This window comes from Anser anser, assembly GCF_964211835.1.
Source record: "Anser anser genome assembly, contig: HAP1_SCAFFOLD_43, whole genome shotgun sequence".
Taxonomy (NCBI): domain Eukaryota; kingdom Metazoa; phylum Chordata; class Aves; order Anseriformes; family Anatidae; genus Anser; species Anser anser.
The window spans coordinates 1,109,341-1,125,487 of record NW_028154214.1 but is presented as its reverse complement, the minus strand read 5'-3'; positions in this window follow the sequence as shown (position 1 = coordinate 1,125,487).

Sequence of the window (16,147 nt, the reverse complement as noted above, 5' to 3'; positions counted from 1 at the left end):
GCTTACCGTGATAAAGCAGTATCCTTTTGGTATTCTTTTCTTTGATGATTGCACGTGAGGCTGAAAAGAGTTTTCAGTATGATTCTTCTTTTCCTTTGCAGTCTCCAAAACTCTGTATTATAGCTGATCTTCATCTCTGATCTGAAAAGCTTCACAGGCCAGAAGAGAATTGAGATGAAGAAGGAAATAGAGAATGCTGATGAATATTTCCAATTACCACCCGTAAGTTTTGTGAAAGACTCAGGTGCATTTCTGTAGTGGTAGAAAGTTAATAAAATCATGATCATGCACTTGAAGGCAAGTAATGGTATAAAAATGAAGAATGCAAGGCCCTGGTTAAAGACAATCTTTAGGCTGCTTCCAGATCAACACTTTATTTGCTTATTCCGCAACCTCATCTCCACTTGCTTAGAAGCTGTGAAGATTGGAAGTACACTCAGTGTTTTTCATCCACTCTGTGTAAAATTATAAGAATTTTCACTGGCTATAAAAGCAAAAAAGACAAACAGACCCTCCTCTGGGGCTTCAGAATGCTCCTAAGATCACCCAGACTGGATAAGTAGAGATGCTCCACTATAGGTGCATATAGATGCACTACAGATGCTGGCAGAGATGCTCTAGCGTAGACGTGACGCACTTTGACAGCATCTTTTCTCTGACAGCAACTTACGTCTTGGTTCTTCACATCAAACCAGAGCAGTTTCTTTGCCTTCACAACCTGCAGACTGACCTCTCGTGTGTACCTGTGGTGGATTGAAGGTAATGCTTGTAATGTTTCTAACATACCCTGATGCTGTATTCACTTTAACTTTTAGAAAAGAGAGCAAGAAGCTTCACAGCAGTTTCTTAGGTGCCTGTCTGTCTGTCTATCTATCTGTCAATCTATCTACCTATATGCATATTTATTTAATTATTTATTTACTTATTTAAAGACATCTTTTGTTCACTAACATGAATCCTCTGACTGTTACTAATGTACGGCACATACCGTGACAGTATAATAGTGTATAAATACCCTTCATCTCATCCTTGCTATTGTTACTGTATTTTAAAAATAATTGTGCACATAATTACCCGCTTTTACCCTGTTTTAAAAAAATACCTACTTACTCGATTATAAAATCCTATAAAAAGGGGTGAACTCAAAAGGAAAGAGAAGCCAATTTTCATTACATTTCTAAACTAAACAGCTAATCCTGATAGATTCACTCCCTTTCAAATAGAACACTCAAGAAATAAAACAGTAAAAATTCACATAATACTTCTTTTATAACAAGATTGCATTGCACAATAGTTCTTTGCCTAACCCTGCAGTTACCCCACAGGCACTGCAATTGCTTACTTGGTCTTCTCCTTTACTTGTTTTCAAGGTTTACTTTTCTAACCAATCCTTAATGTTACAACATTGGATTTATTTACCTCCTTCGATATCAAGAGAATAAAGCATTTGCTTCAGAGGACAGCACTTTGATGCTTTATGGGGCTAATGACCAACGTTCTCAAAGCACTTTTCATCCGTGATTTAGATATTTCTCCATCTTTCCGTCTTCCTTTAGAACTCTTAATTGAAGTATTAGGTGAAGAAGAACACTGAAACCAGCTGAAGCCATAGCAGACATAGTAAGGACATGCTTCTGTTAGGAAGTAATTCAGAGTGATTCCATGGTGTATTTTAGACGGATTTACTCTGGTCCTCTGGACTAAGCATCCCCAAGGGCTATTTCAAAGCTCTCTGAATGATCTGTCATTATCTCTTACACTGTAGTCTCCATTAGGAAAGGGTAAACATTCATTGCCCATGTGGAAAGGAACTGCTCAGTTAGTTGTTTCTAACCAAAATCTCTTGACTGTGTTCTATTTACAGAAGCCACTTGGCTAGCCAAGCTAAATCATTGAAAATGGAAGTAGTGGAACTACTTCAAAACCGTGCTTCTGCTTCTAAGCAAAACTGCACTGTAGGTGGGGACACAGCAAGAGGACGTGTCCAAGGCAGGGTGGAATTGAAAGTCACCTGTCTGAGCCACAGAAAGAAGTCAGCGATTCCCAGTTTGAGACTCTTGCTTGACTAGTGACCCAGCAGCTGCAACGCTTATGATTACCGCTGATGGATTCCCATGAATCAGGCAGTGATATAAGCTACGAGAATGACTGAAGCGATTTGAAGTGACGGTTCTCCCTCTTCGGCATTCAAGTTTGTGAAAGAAAGGGGAAGAGAGGAGAAGAAGAGAGGAGAGGAGGAGAAGAGAGGACAAGAGGGGAGGGAAGGGGAGGGAAGGGGAGGGGAGGGGAGGGGAGGGGAGGGGAGGGCAGGGCAGGGCAGGGGAGGGGAGGGCAGGGGAGGGGAGGGCCGTGTAGGGGAGTATAGGGGAGCGTAGGGGAGAGGAGTGTAGGGAGGGGTAGTATAGGGGAATATAGGGGAGTGTAGGGGAGGGTATTGTAGGGGAGGGGAGTGTAGGGGAGAGGAGTATAGGGGAGGGGAGCGTAGGGGAGTATTGGGGAGTGTAGGGGAGGGGAGTGTAGGGCAGGGGAGTGTAAGGGGGGGGGAGGGGAGGGGAGGGGAGTGTAGGGGAGGGGAGGGGAGGGAAGGGAGGTGGAAGGAATGGGAGGGGCGGGGGGTGCTACCCTAAATAAAATGGCCAAATAAATGACATTTTGGATCTGGAGCCAAATATTTATGTTGCCATTCATTCCACAACCTGATTTATCACTGCAATGTGCGTATTGCACAGTGCCATTAAAGGTTTGGCATGCACAGAGGGGGCTGAGTATTTTCAGAAATAACTTTCCTTAATAACTGAATCAAGACTTCTGCTGTAATGCAAAAGATCAGGCAATTGATTAACATAGGGATGGCAGCTGAGCAGGGGAAACATCTTCAAAACTTCCAAACATTTCCTTTATACAGAACTACAGCTCCTTCTTCTCTGCTCACCGGTTATGAAAGTTTCTCTCACCTGCTTAGTAAGCAGAAGCAGTAAAATGGGATTTAGAGGATCCGGCTAGAGCAGAAGCGCCACTTAGAGGAAGCAATCAATTTATAGGTAGTGCAGTGTTTGAAGAGAGTTTAAGCGGCTTTCCAAGGAACATATACTAGTGCAAAGCAACCGATTTATCTGACTCTCCAATGAAAGAAAAGGAAGTGCAAAGCAGCAAGTGCTTGGGAGAGGGAAAAAGAGGTGCATCTCAGCTGTCTGGGGGGAAGAAGGCAGTCAGCTCTTAACAGATTATTTGCCATCTGATTTGTTTCTCAAAGGCGTAACATTTAGTTAAGACAGTGGCAGTTTACTACCTGTGGTGCTGATAGAGGTTAAACAAAAGACACAAGGGCAGCAAAATCCCTCACTCGCTTCTCACACAAGGACAAAACTGTTATGGGAGAGAAATGCAGGTTACTTTCTCAAATCTCACAGCACTTTTTGACACCATTGGCTACGGGTTACCTCTTAAGTATTTGAAGATTTCAGTAGGGCTGACTGATTTAGATGTGGATAGGTTTAAATCACACTTGTCAATGTGCTATTAATGTCGAACCACAGCCATTTCTTCCCTAGACCTCTTAATATGCTAGGCAGTCCCAGGAAGCGTAAAACTTTGACCCGTGCTCTCCAGCATTTGCGTACTGCACTTTCTGTAGGTTCCTTATTCTCTAATCAGAATTCTGACAATCTCCTCAACAGCATACAGATACAAAATGCACAGACCCAGTGTTGTGGTTTAACCCGGCTGGCAGCTAAACACCACACAGCCGTTCGCTCACCCTCCCCCCTCCCTCTCTGGGATGGGGGAGAGAAACGGGAAAGTGAAGCCGGTGAGTTGAGATAAAGACAGTTTATTAAGACAGGAATATAATAATAACAATAATAATAATAATAGTGATAATGATAATAGTATTAATAATAATAATGTGTAAGAAAACAAGTGATGCACAATGCAATTGCTCACCACCCGCTGACCGATGCCCAGCCTTTCCCCGAGCAGCCGGCCCCCCACCCCGGCCAGCCACCCCTATATATTGTTCAGCATGACGTCAGATGGTATGGAATACCCCTTTGGCCAGTTTGGGTCAGCTGTCCTGGGTCTGTCCCCTCCCAGCTCCTGCTGCACCCCCAGCCTGCTCGCTGGCAGGACAGAGCGAGAAGCCGAAAAGTCCTTGGCCTGGTGTAAACACTGCTCTGCAACAATTAAAACATCAGCATGTTATCAGCGCTCTTCTCATCCTAATCCAAAACATAGCACCCTACCAGCTAGAATGAGGAAAAATTAACTCTGTCCTAACTGGAACCAGGACACCCAGATAAAACAGGCTCCCATCCGCTTGTATGATTGTCAGACATGCATTCTTTTATATTAACTGCTCTTTTCTTACTCCCTTCAGATGAAACATAAATAACTTCAGCTGACTTCTAAACTCTACAGACAGCTCTGGTGGTGCTGTGTGATGGAATGTGATTTTTCCTTACAAGCCACCAATTATTTCCATGTCTTTTCTGGACCTTGGGATCTCTTTTGGGAGCTACATTACTCAGAGAAATACAAGAAGGCTGAGATCACCACTGCCTCAACATAATGCAAAGTTTAAGGCCTTTAGGACAGCCAGTTTGCAAATGAATGCAGCCCCATCTTCTCAGCATTTTGAGACAGACGACTACCCAACACTGAACTGTCTCAAGGTTTCAAACTGAGACAGCTTTGTAGAAATAATAGAAAAATTTCATTACAATTGGCCTAGCATGGAATTTATTCTTAAAAAGTTTGGTAGAATATACTTGTAGACTTCAAAACTAGTACATCATCATTTGAGCACTCCTTCGTCTACACGATCTTCTCCAGAAATACCAAACTTTTAGTCCTGGTAGTTAGAGCTAATCAGTCATATTAGCTAATCAAATTCCCTGATCAGTCACTTGAAGTCTGTTGATGACATCTGTTCTGAGCTCTACAGCATTGGTCAGCTACTGACTTGCGGAAGTCAGACTCTATCTAGAACCTCACAATGGTTATAAAGCAGGTCTGTTTATTCGGCGCTGCGCACCCACGCCGGGCACAAGGGGGATAGCTCCACCTAACTTGCGCACCAACAGTTGCAGGGAGTCCTATCTGGAGCTTTCTCTGGACTCGCCGCGGATAGATAGACTTCAGAGCTTAAGATGTTACTTTGATTTCCATTTTCCCTTGTTCCAAAGAAACTTTTGCATCCAATTTTTCCGGCACGTCCCTTCCTAAGAAGGGCCTAAGCAAATTGGGTAAGTAGAAAAACGGATGGATTCCCATCATTTTTTCCCCAATTCCAATCTTGAGCACTGAGAAAAAAAAAAAAAAAAAAAAAAAGCCTTTTCCTTTTGGCCAGTTGCTCTGGTAGAACTAAGCATTAGTATACATTCTCCGTAGAACTAAGCATTTATCCCGGGATGTTCAGTTTTTCGACACTGTATAAGCCTTCCTGCTCTCACTTCCCTCCGTTTTTCATTTCTTTTCCTCCTAAGACACCCGTGAAAAACTTAAGAAACCTCCTGGTCAATAACTTTCTTCAGACAGCGTCAATGATATCACAGCAACCCAGACTTATTTAACTTTTTCTTTAAAACAGCTAACACAGATTCTGTATCATTCTCACGCAGACCAGTCCCCAGCTTGATCATCTGAATTGAATTTGTTTTATATTAACCAGATTTTCTTATCATTTTTATTACAGCAGATGAAAAAAGCGCTCACGCTTTTGCTGGCTTTCCATCACATCTGATTGACTGAGGCACCCTGATTCCCTGTCTTTATTTGCTTTCTGCAGAATTCTCCCATCTCTTTTGGTTCAAGTTCGACTGGCAAAACGCTTTTCACTGGTTACTACACTTAGCTGCTATACATCTTTGTTTCTTAAGATAACTGTTTTCATATTTTACAATAGAACGTTGCCATGATCTATTTTGTAAGGTCTAGAAAAAAGACCCCCCCTTCCCACAGCCCCCACCCCACCCAGAAAAAAAAAAAAAAAAAAAAAAGATGCTTAGTCCTTTAACATAAAATACTTATTCATTTGGCTGGATGGAGGAAGTTAAACACAGTTTATATTCTATCCATGTATACTGCACTCAGGAAAAGTTTATGTAAAATTCTGCTGACAAATGCAGAATCCAGCTTGCCTGCTCTAGGAAGCGGAACAGACCCACAGCGGACACGAGAATGTACTGTCAGAACAATTAGGAAATAAAATCTATCGTGATCTAAGTTACTGACAACTGTCAAATTAATTCACTTTGTTCTTATTCAGCTTGGAGGAAACGGGCACAGAAATTACTCATTTACCCTAAGTACATCTCTGTCACCTTCTTCTCATCTCCAACACGATTCTCATTTTCAGATTGACCTCAGTGTCAACTGTGAGTCTATGTTAAGTGTCATGCACCAAGTGTCAGAGGCAACTGTGCTCTGACCAACACTACCTGTGCTGGACAAGCTATGGAGAGCAGAAGTATTTCTGTAGTGGTCCTAGGAGAACCCCAGTTCCTTCGGATGCAGCTCTTCTTAGAACACTAAGGAAAATCTATTCCTCAAAGGCTGCATCTCTGTTAGATGCTGGGATGGAGCAAGAATGTAGTTTTACAATAAAACTCCAGTAATCACATTTATTCCATCCAGTTGCAGTTTCACAGAGGATTAGTGCTACATGAATGAATGTTCTCTCTAAAGAAACAGAAATTAAAGATCTGTTTCAGGTGCAAGATCAATGTATTGCAACCCCGAAAGGGGATATAAAAACCCAAACTAATCACCTGTTCTTCGGATAGATTTGAATCAAAGTTTGCAGGCGTTTTTGTCCAATGGCTCCAAACGAATCTAGTCCAAAGCTCCTAGATGCTGGAACCACATGATGAATATGTAAGGCCTTTAGCCTTAGCTGCTTTGATCTACTGATCTTCTCCAATTGGACTACATTGCTTGTTGCTATACCTCCAAGGGAACACAACACAGTTTGGATAAATTCACAGTCTAGAAAGAGCTCCAGCAGGAACATGGGTCTCCCTTGCTACCATCATCACAGAAGGTGTGGCAGCCACAGGGCCACTTCATTCATTCACTCACAGAGCACCAATAACAAATACTCCTTGCTGTAATATTCATTTGTTGCAAAACTACATTCTTGCTCCATCTCCACACCTAATATAGATGCAGCCTTCGATGAATAGACTTTCTTCAGTGTTCCAGTAAAAGTCATTGCTTATTAAGTTTAACTGCCTTTGAAAAAATAATACTCGGAGGTCTGTACAATTGGCAGCACAGGGGTTGACCCATATATCATCAAGGGTCTGTCTGGAACGGTACGAGCTGGTAATAGTTTTGTTTCAGATGTGTTTCAGCTATGCCCATTGCCTACCACAGAAGCAGGAGAAAATGCCTCTTTACTGTTCTACATGTCCAACGCTCCATTTGAATTCTTCTTGAAGTTAGGGCTTCCAACAATCCAAACCAGATGCCCAGCCTCCCAATCTAATGCATGAGCAGAGGGGCTCTCTGAAACACCAGTACAGACTAGGTGAGAAATACCTTGAAAGCAGCCCTGTGGAGAAGGACGTGGGGGTACTGGTCGATGAGAAGCTCAACAGGAGCCAGCAATATGCACTTGCAACCCAGAAATCCAACTGTATCCTGGGCTGCATCAAAAGCAGAGTGGCCAGCAGGGCGAGAGAGGTGATTCTCCCCCTCTGCTCTGCCCTCCAGAGTCCGGGGGATGGAATAGCAGGGCTCCCAGCACAAGAGAGACCCGGACCTGCACTTGGTCCAGAGCAGAGCCACAAAAATGATCATCAGAGGTATGGAGTACCTCTCCTGTGAAGACAGGCTGAGGATAGACTCAGGTAAGGAAGAGATTTTTACTGTGAGGGTGAGGAGACACTGGAAGAGGTCGCCCAAAGAAGCTGTGGATGCCCCATTCCTGGAAGTGTCCAAGGCTAGGACAGATGGGGCATTGAGCAACCTCGTCTGGTGGGAGGTGTTCCTGCCCATGGCAGGGGGGTTGGAACTTGATGATCTTTAAGATTCCTTCCATCCCAAACCGGTCTATGATTCTATATGCTAGGGAATAGCCCTTTGGCCAGTTTGCCTCAGATGTCCTGGCTGTGTTGCCTCCCAGCTTTTTTGCAACCACAGCCTCCTCACTGGCAGGGCAATGTGAAAAAAAAAAATAAAAAAGCTGAGCACCTGTGCCAGGGACACCCAGGGAGGACACTGATACAGCCGGCCACACAGACAACCACAGACAAGGCGCTGCTTGCAACAGCACCCACACACAGGCCTCACGTAACACACAGGCACAGACAGCCGAGTCCCCTCCTGCCCTGGGGCTGGCAGAGACAGCAGGTCACTGCTGCAGGCACACACACGGCACTCTCGGGGTTCACAAGCACATACACACCCGCACACCTGGCCCTGAGAGTCCTTTCACATGCCCTCAGATTCCCCATGCCTCTGCCTGCTCCTCGTCCCCATGGGCCTCCCCTCCAGGTCTGCCATGGAGCTCCCCTAGCTAGGAGGGAGCTATGGGGACGTGGGCTGAGACACAGACTTCTGCCCTGGAAATGCGCGCAACTGGCAGCGATGAGCATCATGACGGGAAGCCACACTTAAGACAGCGCAGGCATAGCAATGGGAGCCTTGGAAAGAGCTCTCCTTTCAACCCACATTCCTCTTTCAAAGCAGAGATCCAGCTTATGCGTACTCAAGTCTAGGGTGGATGAAGTGACACAAGCAGTCTGTTTGGGAAGAGCCCCGGTGCTCTTTATTTTCCATTCAGGGGTGGAAAGCGGGAGAGCTTCCCAGCCCCTTTGCTCAGAGCTCCGCTGCTGCCGCCGTCGCCATTCCCAGCACCTTCCCCTCCACTGCGGTACCAGCATCTAGCGCTAGGGAGTCAAAAGAAAAAAGAGGATGAGCAGGTTGTGTACAGGCTGAACACAGAGAAATACTGCAGGCTTAGCTCGGGCCGTGCACGTAGGGGTCTGCTTCCCAGGAAGCTTCAAGGCTGCCGAGAAGTGAGACAGATGCCTCGTGCCCGAGCTCACGACAGGGTCCCCAGGGGTGCAGCTCACCAGCCTGGGGCTGGGTCAGGTGGAGCGGAGGACCCTGGGTATTCTGCACAGGTATTCCCCCTCAGGGCAAGGTGTCCTGGCGTCAGCGCTCTCCAAAGGAAGGACAGCCTCTCGGCTTTGGAAAGGGGAGAGGCAGCCATCCAGGGGACCCCTCTGTTTTCAGACAGGACTTTCACATCCCACATGGGAAAGCCTGTTCTGGGTGCCCAGCCGCTCCCCGTCAGGTGTCAGGGAGCTCCAGTCCCAAAGTCTCCAGAGTCTCCAAAGCCTGCGTCCGTCTCGGGAGGGGTGTCGGAGACGTGCCCTCTTTCTCCCAGTGCTGCCCCCAGGGGAAGGATGGGCCTTGCAGCAGCGGGAAGCACCATCCCTTTTTGGAGATACTTACCGGGGGAGCTGCTGCTGCTGCTGCTCTTGCCGCAGCCGGTTTGCCTCCGCAACATTTCTGAATACACTTTGTTGATGGCGATGCGGCTCCAACCTTTCCAAAACTTGGAGTGCTCGTGGGGAAAGGCGGCTGCAACAACAGGAGAAAGGGATCCCTCAGCCTCTGTCAGACACCCCTTCTGCCTCTCCCCTCATCCATGTTATACATTAGTTTTGGTAGAAATCATTCCCGACACATCGTGGGTAAGGTAGATCGAATTTCTATTTATTTGAGCAACTCAGCAAGCAGCGATAAGTAAAACAGCGCTGGGCGGCCGGGGAGTCTCCTGCTCCGCCAACGGCGCGCACCTAAGCCCGCCAGAGTCTCCATTTATAGCCTAGTAGTTCCGGGTTTAGTGGCACATCCTGGTGTCTTCTTACGACTGCGAGGCCTGTTGCTAGGGGGTCTTCGTCAGTCCTCTGGTGGTCGTGGGGATGAAGATCGTTGTCTTCCTCTGCGTCGGGGTCGTGACTTTGCTGCTGATATGTGTGTTCTCATGTGAGGGGGAATGCCATTTTGCCCTTTTTTGGAGCTGGTTTCTACTGCAATTGTTAACTTAACAGGAAATTCCTATACTTGTTTTTTTCCTTCAACAGGACATTGGGGGTATAAGCAGTTAACCATTGAAAACCTTCCCATCAGCAATATTTAATGAACAAACAAGGCTTTACCCATTACAATCCAGACCCTGCACCCATGCGGTGCCACGTGCACCCACCCTTTCAACCTGTGGTGAGTTTTAGGCCTTGGCGGTAACCAAGGTCATGCCCGCTTTAGGAGGAATCAAAGGGTGTCACAGGCAACCCCAGGACTCAGGGACCAGGCTCCTGGACATGTCCTGACATCACTCAAGAGCTACTCCAGTGCCCCACGACGGGAACGGAGCCGGCACACACTTACTCAGGCTGGAGTCTCTCCAGCTTGCCTGCTGCTCCCAACTCCTCTGCTGGGGCAGGGTTCTCAGCCTTCCTCCACCTCTTCCTGACCTTGCTCCTGGGCTGGGCTGGAGGATGGGGAGTCCGAGCATGTTGGCTGTTGAATCGCTGCAAGGAGAAGTCCCTCTCATCAAACAGGACTGGACGTACAGCTGCTCTTTCCCAGAGGACCTCTTGAAAGGACCCTGCAGCAGGACCTGCGAACCAGGCGACTCGGCGCTGCCAGCCCACGTCTGGCTGCTGCTTTTATCCCTCACTTTCTGCTGACAACCTCTCCCTCACAGGGAGGAGCAGCAAAAGCCCTGACCTGCGGCCTCGTGCCCGTCCTGCTCCCACCACCCTGGGACCTGCCGCCCTCGGAGCCCGGGCAGAGAGGATCGCCGCTGTTCTCAGCGGTGTTGATCACTGCCAGTACCTGGGGTATCTGTTGGTCCTCCCCCTCAGACCAGGCTTCCCATGCAGCCATGGCTGCCTGGGCTTGCTCTTGTAGCTTTTGGTACGTGGGCCATGAGCTGTCTGTTTGGTCCCACTGTGAAGACAGGTTCCAGACCTCCTGGAGGAAAAAAAAAAAACAAAAAAAACAACAAAACAAACACAACAGCAGACAGGATTGGTCTCAGCTGTCCCTCAGGCCTAACCCACACTCCTGCCCCCTCGCCTCAGCCGGTCTGTCAGCAGTGCTTCGACCCTCAAGGATGAGGGGCCCTGAAGCTAGGCCAGGCTCCTCAACTCGTGACAAACACAGCTGAACAGCCCGCGGTGACCAAAGCCCTCTGCCATCAACGACTCAGAAAGGCCTTGCTCCTTTTCCATGGCCCCTGGTCAAAATGAAGTGGCTCATGGCAACACGGGAGGCAGTAAGAGGCAGGGAAGGTGTGCGGGACGCCACCTTCCGTCTCCTGAGGAAGAGATGAAGGAGGTAACAAATGTGAAGACGAACGCATCCCAAGGGACCTGCTCGGGATCGCTCCACACAGAGGCTTTTGTACAGGCCCAAACAGCACAGTCATTGCAGCAAGGCAGAGCAGGTACCTGCAGCGCTCTCCTGGAGGCTTCAGGAGCAGGGAGCGCAGTGGTGGTGGACTTGGCTTGAGGAGCTGTTTCCTGCCTGTCTGCCTTCTTCGTCCCGGGGGAGCTGCCTGGACACGGGGGGAGCACGCTGCAAACAGACGCCGGGAGGAGGCTGCATGAGCCCAGGGAAATTCGGTCTCCAGTCCGCGCTCGCAAGCTGCGTCAGCCTCTGCAGCAGACGGCACTTCCGCAGCGAGCGGGCATATTGGACTGGCCGTGTTCACTTCAGCGGAGACAGAGAGAGCCAAACGCGAAGCTGTGGCACCACCTGCCTTCAGGAAGGCTCGGGATGCCCGTATCCAGGCCCTTTTTGGTGGAAGAAGGAGGGGAGCGGTGTCTTGTGCAAGGACAGGATCCGAGAGACACCATTATGGCCCACCCGGGCTTTACTTCAGCTTCTCCTCTGTGGCCCTGAAACACGGTGCGCTTATGGGTGGAAAACAGGTTATCGCTGGGGAGCCAGCGGAGCCATTGGAGAAAGCCGTCAGGTAAGGAGGCCAGTCATGCCATCTCCCTACCTCAGCACTCTCTTGTGCCTGCCACAACGTTTGGGATAGCGTTTGAAAAAAATGCCTGAAAGAAACTTTTCCATCTGGTATCACAGCTCCTTAGGCTGGAAGAAACAGCAGGGGAGATGGGGCCACGGCAATCCTAAGACACGGTGAGACATGTTAGAATGAAGGCAGGGGACGTTTGCTCCCACAGACAAGAAGATGGGCTCTGCTGCAATGTGGGGGGGCTCCTGAAGGGAGAAGAGCTTCTGCAACAAGGCTCTGCGTTCAGCTCCCCCAAGGATCGGGGCCCTGCTGGAAAATGAAGCTGGTGTGCCAGTCTCAGGCAAACGTGCTGCACGCTTGCCATCCGTTGAGAGAGCGGCCTCCGCTGGGACGTGTGTCAGGAGCCACCCTGCGGCTGGTGGGTCCAAAGGGGACATCTCTCCAGTGTGGCTGCAAGGGGCTCCTTCCTCCTTTCCCCCAGGGGTCTCACCTGGTAGAAGGCTTCTTCTCCACATCTTGCTGCCTTGTGCCTGGCTCCCAGCTTGTCAGGATGGGGAGGGAAAGCTACTTCCTCCTCTGCAGCAGGTTGCCAGGATGGCACTCTGAAACTAGGAAAGGAGGAAGCTCTTCCGAGCAGCTGCGTGGGCACTGCCTTTTAACCTGGTTCAAGTCAGCCAGCACGGGACAGGGACCACCCCCAGACAGCAGGGACCTGTTCCCTTACCTCTTCTGATCCTGCGCTCTCCTGCAGCTTCCTCCTGCGAGGTGGTGGAAACTTTGGCCTCCGGCCTTCTCCTCACAGTCAGATGAAACCTGGAAAACAAACGATGACACGGGCTTGAAGAAGGCTGGCCTCCTACCCGTTGCAGCTTGCTGGCAGTAATCCTCCTGGTGTCGCACAAGGCATGGCATCCCTTTTCCGTCATGTCCATGCATGGGGTTTGTTGTCAGTCTTCCCGCAGCACCACAGAAGGTAGCCTAAATTCCCCTCCACATGCAGGCAATTCTCTCTGACGGGAATCGCGGCAGCACGGGCACAAGAATGGCAGAATATGGAGGCTGTACAGTAACACTGCCAGGCTTTTTGCAGGGGCAAGCATCCAGACGCTCAGAAGAAACTCTCTTTGCTCGTGGAGAGAGCAGCTAAGGGGGCAAGCGTGGGGAAAGGCATTTGACTGGCCTGCCATGTCCGGGCTGGCCAATAGCAGTCAGGTTGCTCACCCTTTGCTAGGATTCCCAAAGAAATGGAAGTAGCCCCCAAAACCTCACCAACTTACGCTGTGGAGCAGTGCAACCAGGCCCGCGGCGCTCTCCGGACGTTTGACGCAGTCTAGATAAGACTTCACGCACAGAAAACCATCTTCGCGTGGCAGAACTCCAATGTCCCTGACGGCAAAGGGGACGTGCTCCTTGTTCCTCACGAGGAAGCAGTACAAGAGGATGGTCTCTTGCACGCAGTTCTTCGCCACGTGCAGCGGGAAGGAGGTGGCTCGCGATAGCTGCACGTACTTCAGCGGCTCAATCTTGACACCATCTGCAAGGAGAAGCAACATCCTCAGCGACACGGCAAGCCCAAGTTGCTTGCAACATTCAGAACAAGTTCCCAGAGAAAGGGTCGCTAAGAGAAAGAGCTCCTGGGGCACGGTTTCTTTTGGGGGAACTCAAGCTGTACCCTGACCGTTGGAGACAATCCTCTACTTCTCCCAGGCCTTTCCAAAGAGCAGGGAGAACAAACCGTTCCGGACATGGGGCAGGAAGAGGGGGGCTGCTGCCTTCTCACCAGGGAGGAGCTCAGTGGGACAGTAGATCTCCTCCAGCCACAACTCATCGATGTCCAGCTGGAAGAAAGGTCTTCGAACCAAGAGCAGCCCTTCTTTGCCATGGAACTGCTCTCGGACAACACCAAAGGTCCCGAGTCCCGCAACCCAAACGCCCTGCACACAGAAAAGACAGAAAGGCCGATGAGGGAGTTCTTGAGAGACGGGAAAAGGGATGGCTGTCAGAGCAGGGGGACACTGCTCTGTGCCCTGCCCACTCCTGAGGGACAATGGGGCAAGGTGGGGCACTTTGGAAAGCTTTGCAAAAGAGCCGCATCCTCAGTTTCTTTCGTCTCCCCCCTCACAGCATTTGCCAACATCCCTTGGCTAGAGAAGCGCCCAGAGGTTTCCAGCACACGGATTAGACCTGGCACTGATTCCCAGCAATTGTCCTAGGCACGGACCCAGGATATTCCCCCCTCTCTCTGCTCGCCCTCCCCACTCAGACCGCAGGGAAGAGGGAAGCCCTAGGGTGTGCCAAACACCTGAGAGGCAGAGCACATCTGGCCTTGGTTTCTCTCCCAGCTGGCCAAGAAGCTGCTCCGGGCACCCTGGGTAGTCTCAGTGCACCGCCATGCTGCTCGGGCAGGGATTGCCTCATGCAGGGCCCACGACACCGGCCCACCTTATCCCGCTTCAGCTCTTTCGGAATGTAGTCGCATACAGCATCCCAGATAGCCTCAGTCCCTGGAAAGCAAGGAAAAGACACCTCAGGCTCCAGGCCAGCCAGCTCACAACCTCTTGGCAAGCACCTCACCCAGGCGATGACACATGCAGGCATACACAAGCACCCCAGAAAAACACCACGCACGCATTCCTGGGACATTCCTGAGAGGCCTGTGGGAGCTGCAGGCCACACCTAACAAATTTGACTAACAAATACTTCAGCCCCCCTTTTCTAGGCAGTCCGGTAAAGTCTATCTGCCAATACTCTCCAGGCGCCTGCCCCTCAGCAGTGGAGTTTTGCATGTTTATCGGATTATTTCTCCAACATATGTCACACCTTTCGGTGACCGACCTAATAGTCTCCACCATAGTCCTGCGTATAAATGACTTCTTTAAATGCTTTAGCAAATGTTCTGTTGCCCCAGCGCACAGCATTATGCTCCTCCTTCACTAGACCATTTGTAAGGGAAGAGGGTACCACTGCTGGACCTGATAGGTACCTACCTGTCGGGCACCACAGCCCTGCGCAGCTTCCACGGTGTCTCACGGGCAGGGGCCAACAATTTCTGAAAGACTGCCCTTGTACTTAAAAAGCAGCGGTCTTCGCTCAGGGGCTCTTCAGGCCGGGGATCGGGGTCCTCTCCGAGAATCGCTCGGTGCTGCCTGAGGTTCCGCCATCCCAGGAACCGTCGAGGCTCTCCCAGGAAACAGTCCTCGAGAAGAGCTCCGAGACCCCAGCCGGGGCTAAAGGGCCAGTCTCCCCCTGACTGGGGCTGCCCACGGCCTGTCCCCAGGCCAGGGGAACCGCCCCAAGGTACACAACACGCCACGGCACGACGCAGGGCCGGGCAGCGGCTGCCCTCACGCTGCCGGGGCTCTGGGAGCCACCCCTCACAGCCTCTGCCTCCCCTCAGTGCTTCCCGCTCCTCCCTCCCGCTCCTCCCTCAGGGCTCGCCTCTCCTCAGCCCGGGCTCCGATTGGCTGCCAGAGCCGCCAGGCAAACGGAGCCCCACCCCCTGCCGGCTGGCTGGGGCTCGCTGCCATGGCAACCGTGCAACCGCCTGACCAGGCAGGGCGGGCGCCGCCATCTTAGGAGTCGTGGGCGGGCTGGGGGCGTCTCGGGGCCTGAGGGGGGGACCTGGCCTGTGTGCCCGGGGCGCCCCTGCCCGCCCCTGCCCGCCCCTGCCTTTGCTCGCTCCCTGTGCCTCACCACCTCGTCTTCCCTTTTCTTTGCGGTGTCGAACGCCCGAGAAGCCCGACAGGCTCAGGAAGGCGGCCATTCAGTTGCACAAGAAGCAATAGGGCCGGATGCTCCTGGAATGCTACTTGTTGCAGCTTTGTGCCTGGGTATCACTGTGAGATCAGGCTAACAGGATGAAGGCTTTGTTCCTCGTCCCTTCTGTTGAGAGAGGGGTTTTGCCTCTCGGCAGAAGCTATCCCCAGGCTCTCGGCATATTTAAGCAAACTAAATGCAGCTACAGCCTCTTCTTTGTCTGAGACCGGATCGCAGCTGATGAGGAAGTAACGGGACCAGCAAACCCTTTCTGGCTGCAGCAGCTTGGGCCCGGCTGCCCTGGCCCTGGGGCAGGAGGAGCTGCCTGAAGACCCCCAGGGATGGCACGGAGGGGCTGCGGGCCTCCCGGGGGCTGTCTTGTGCCTT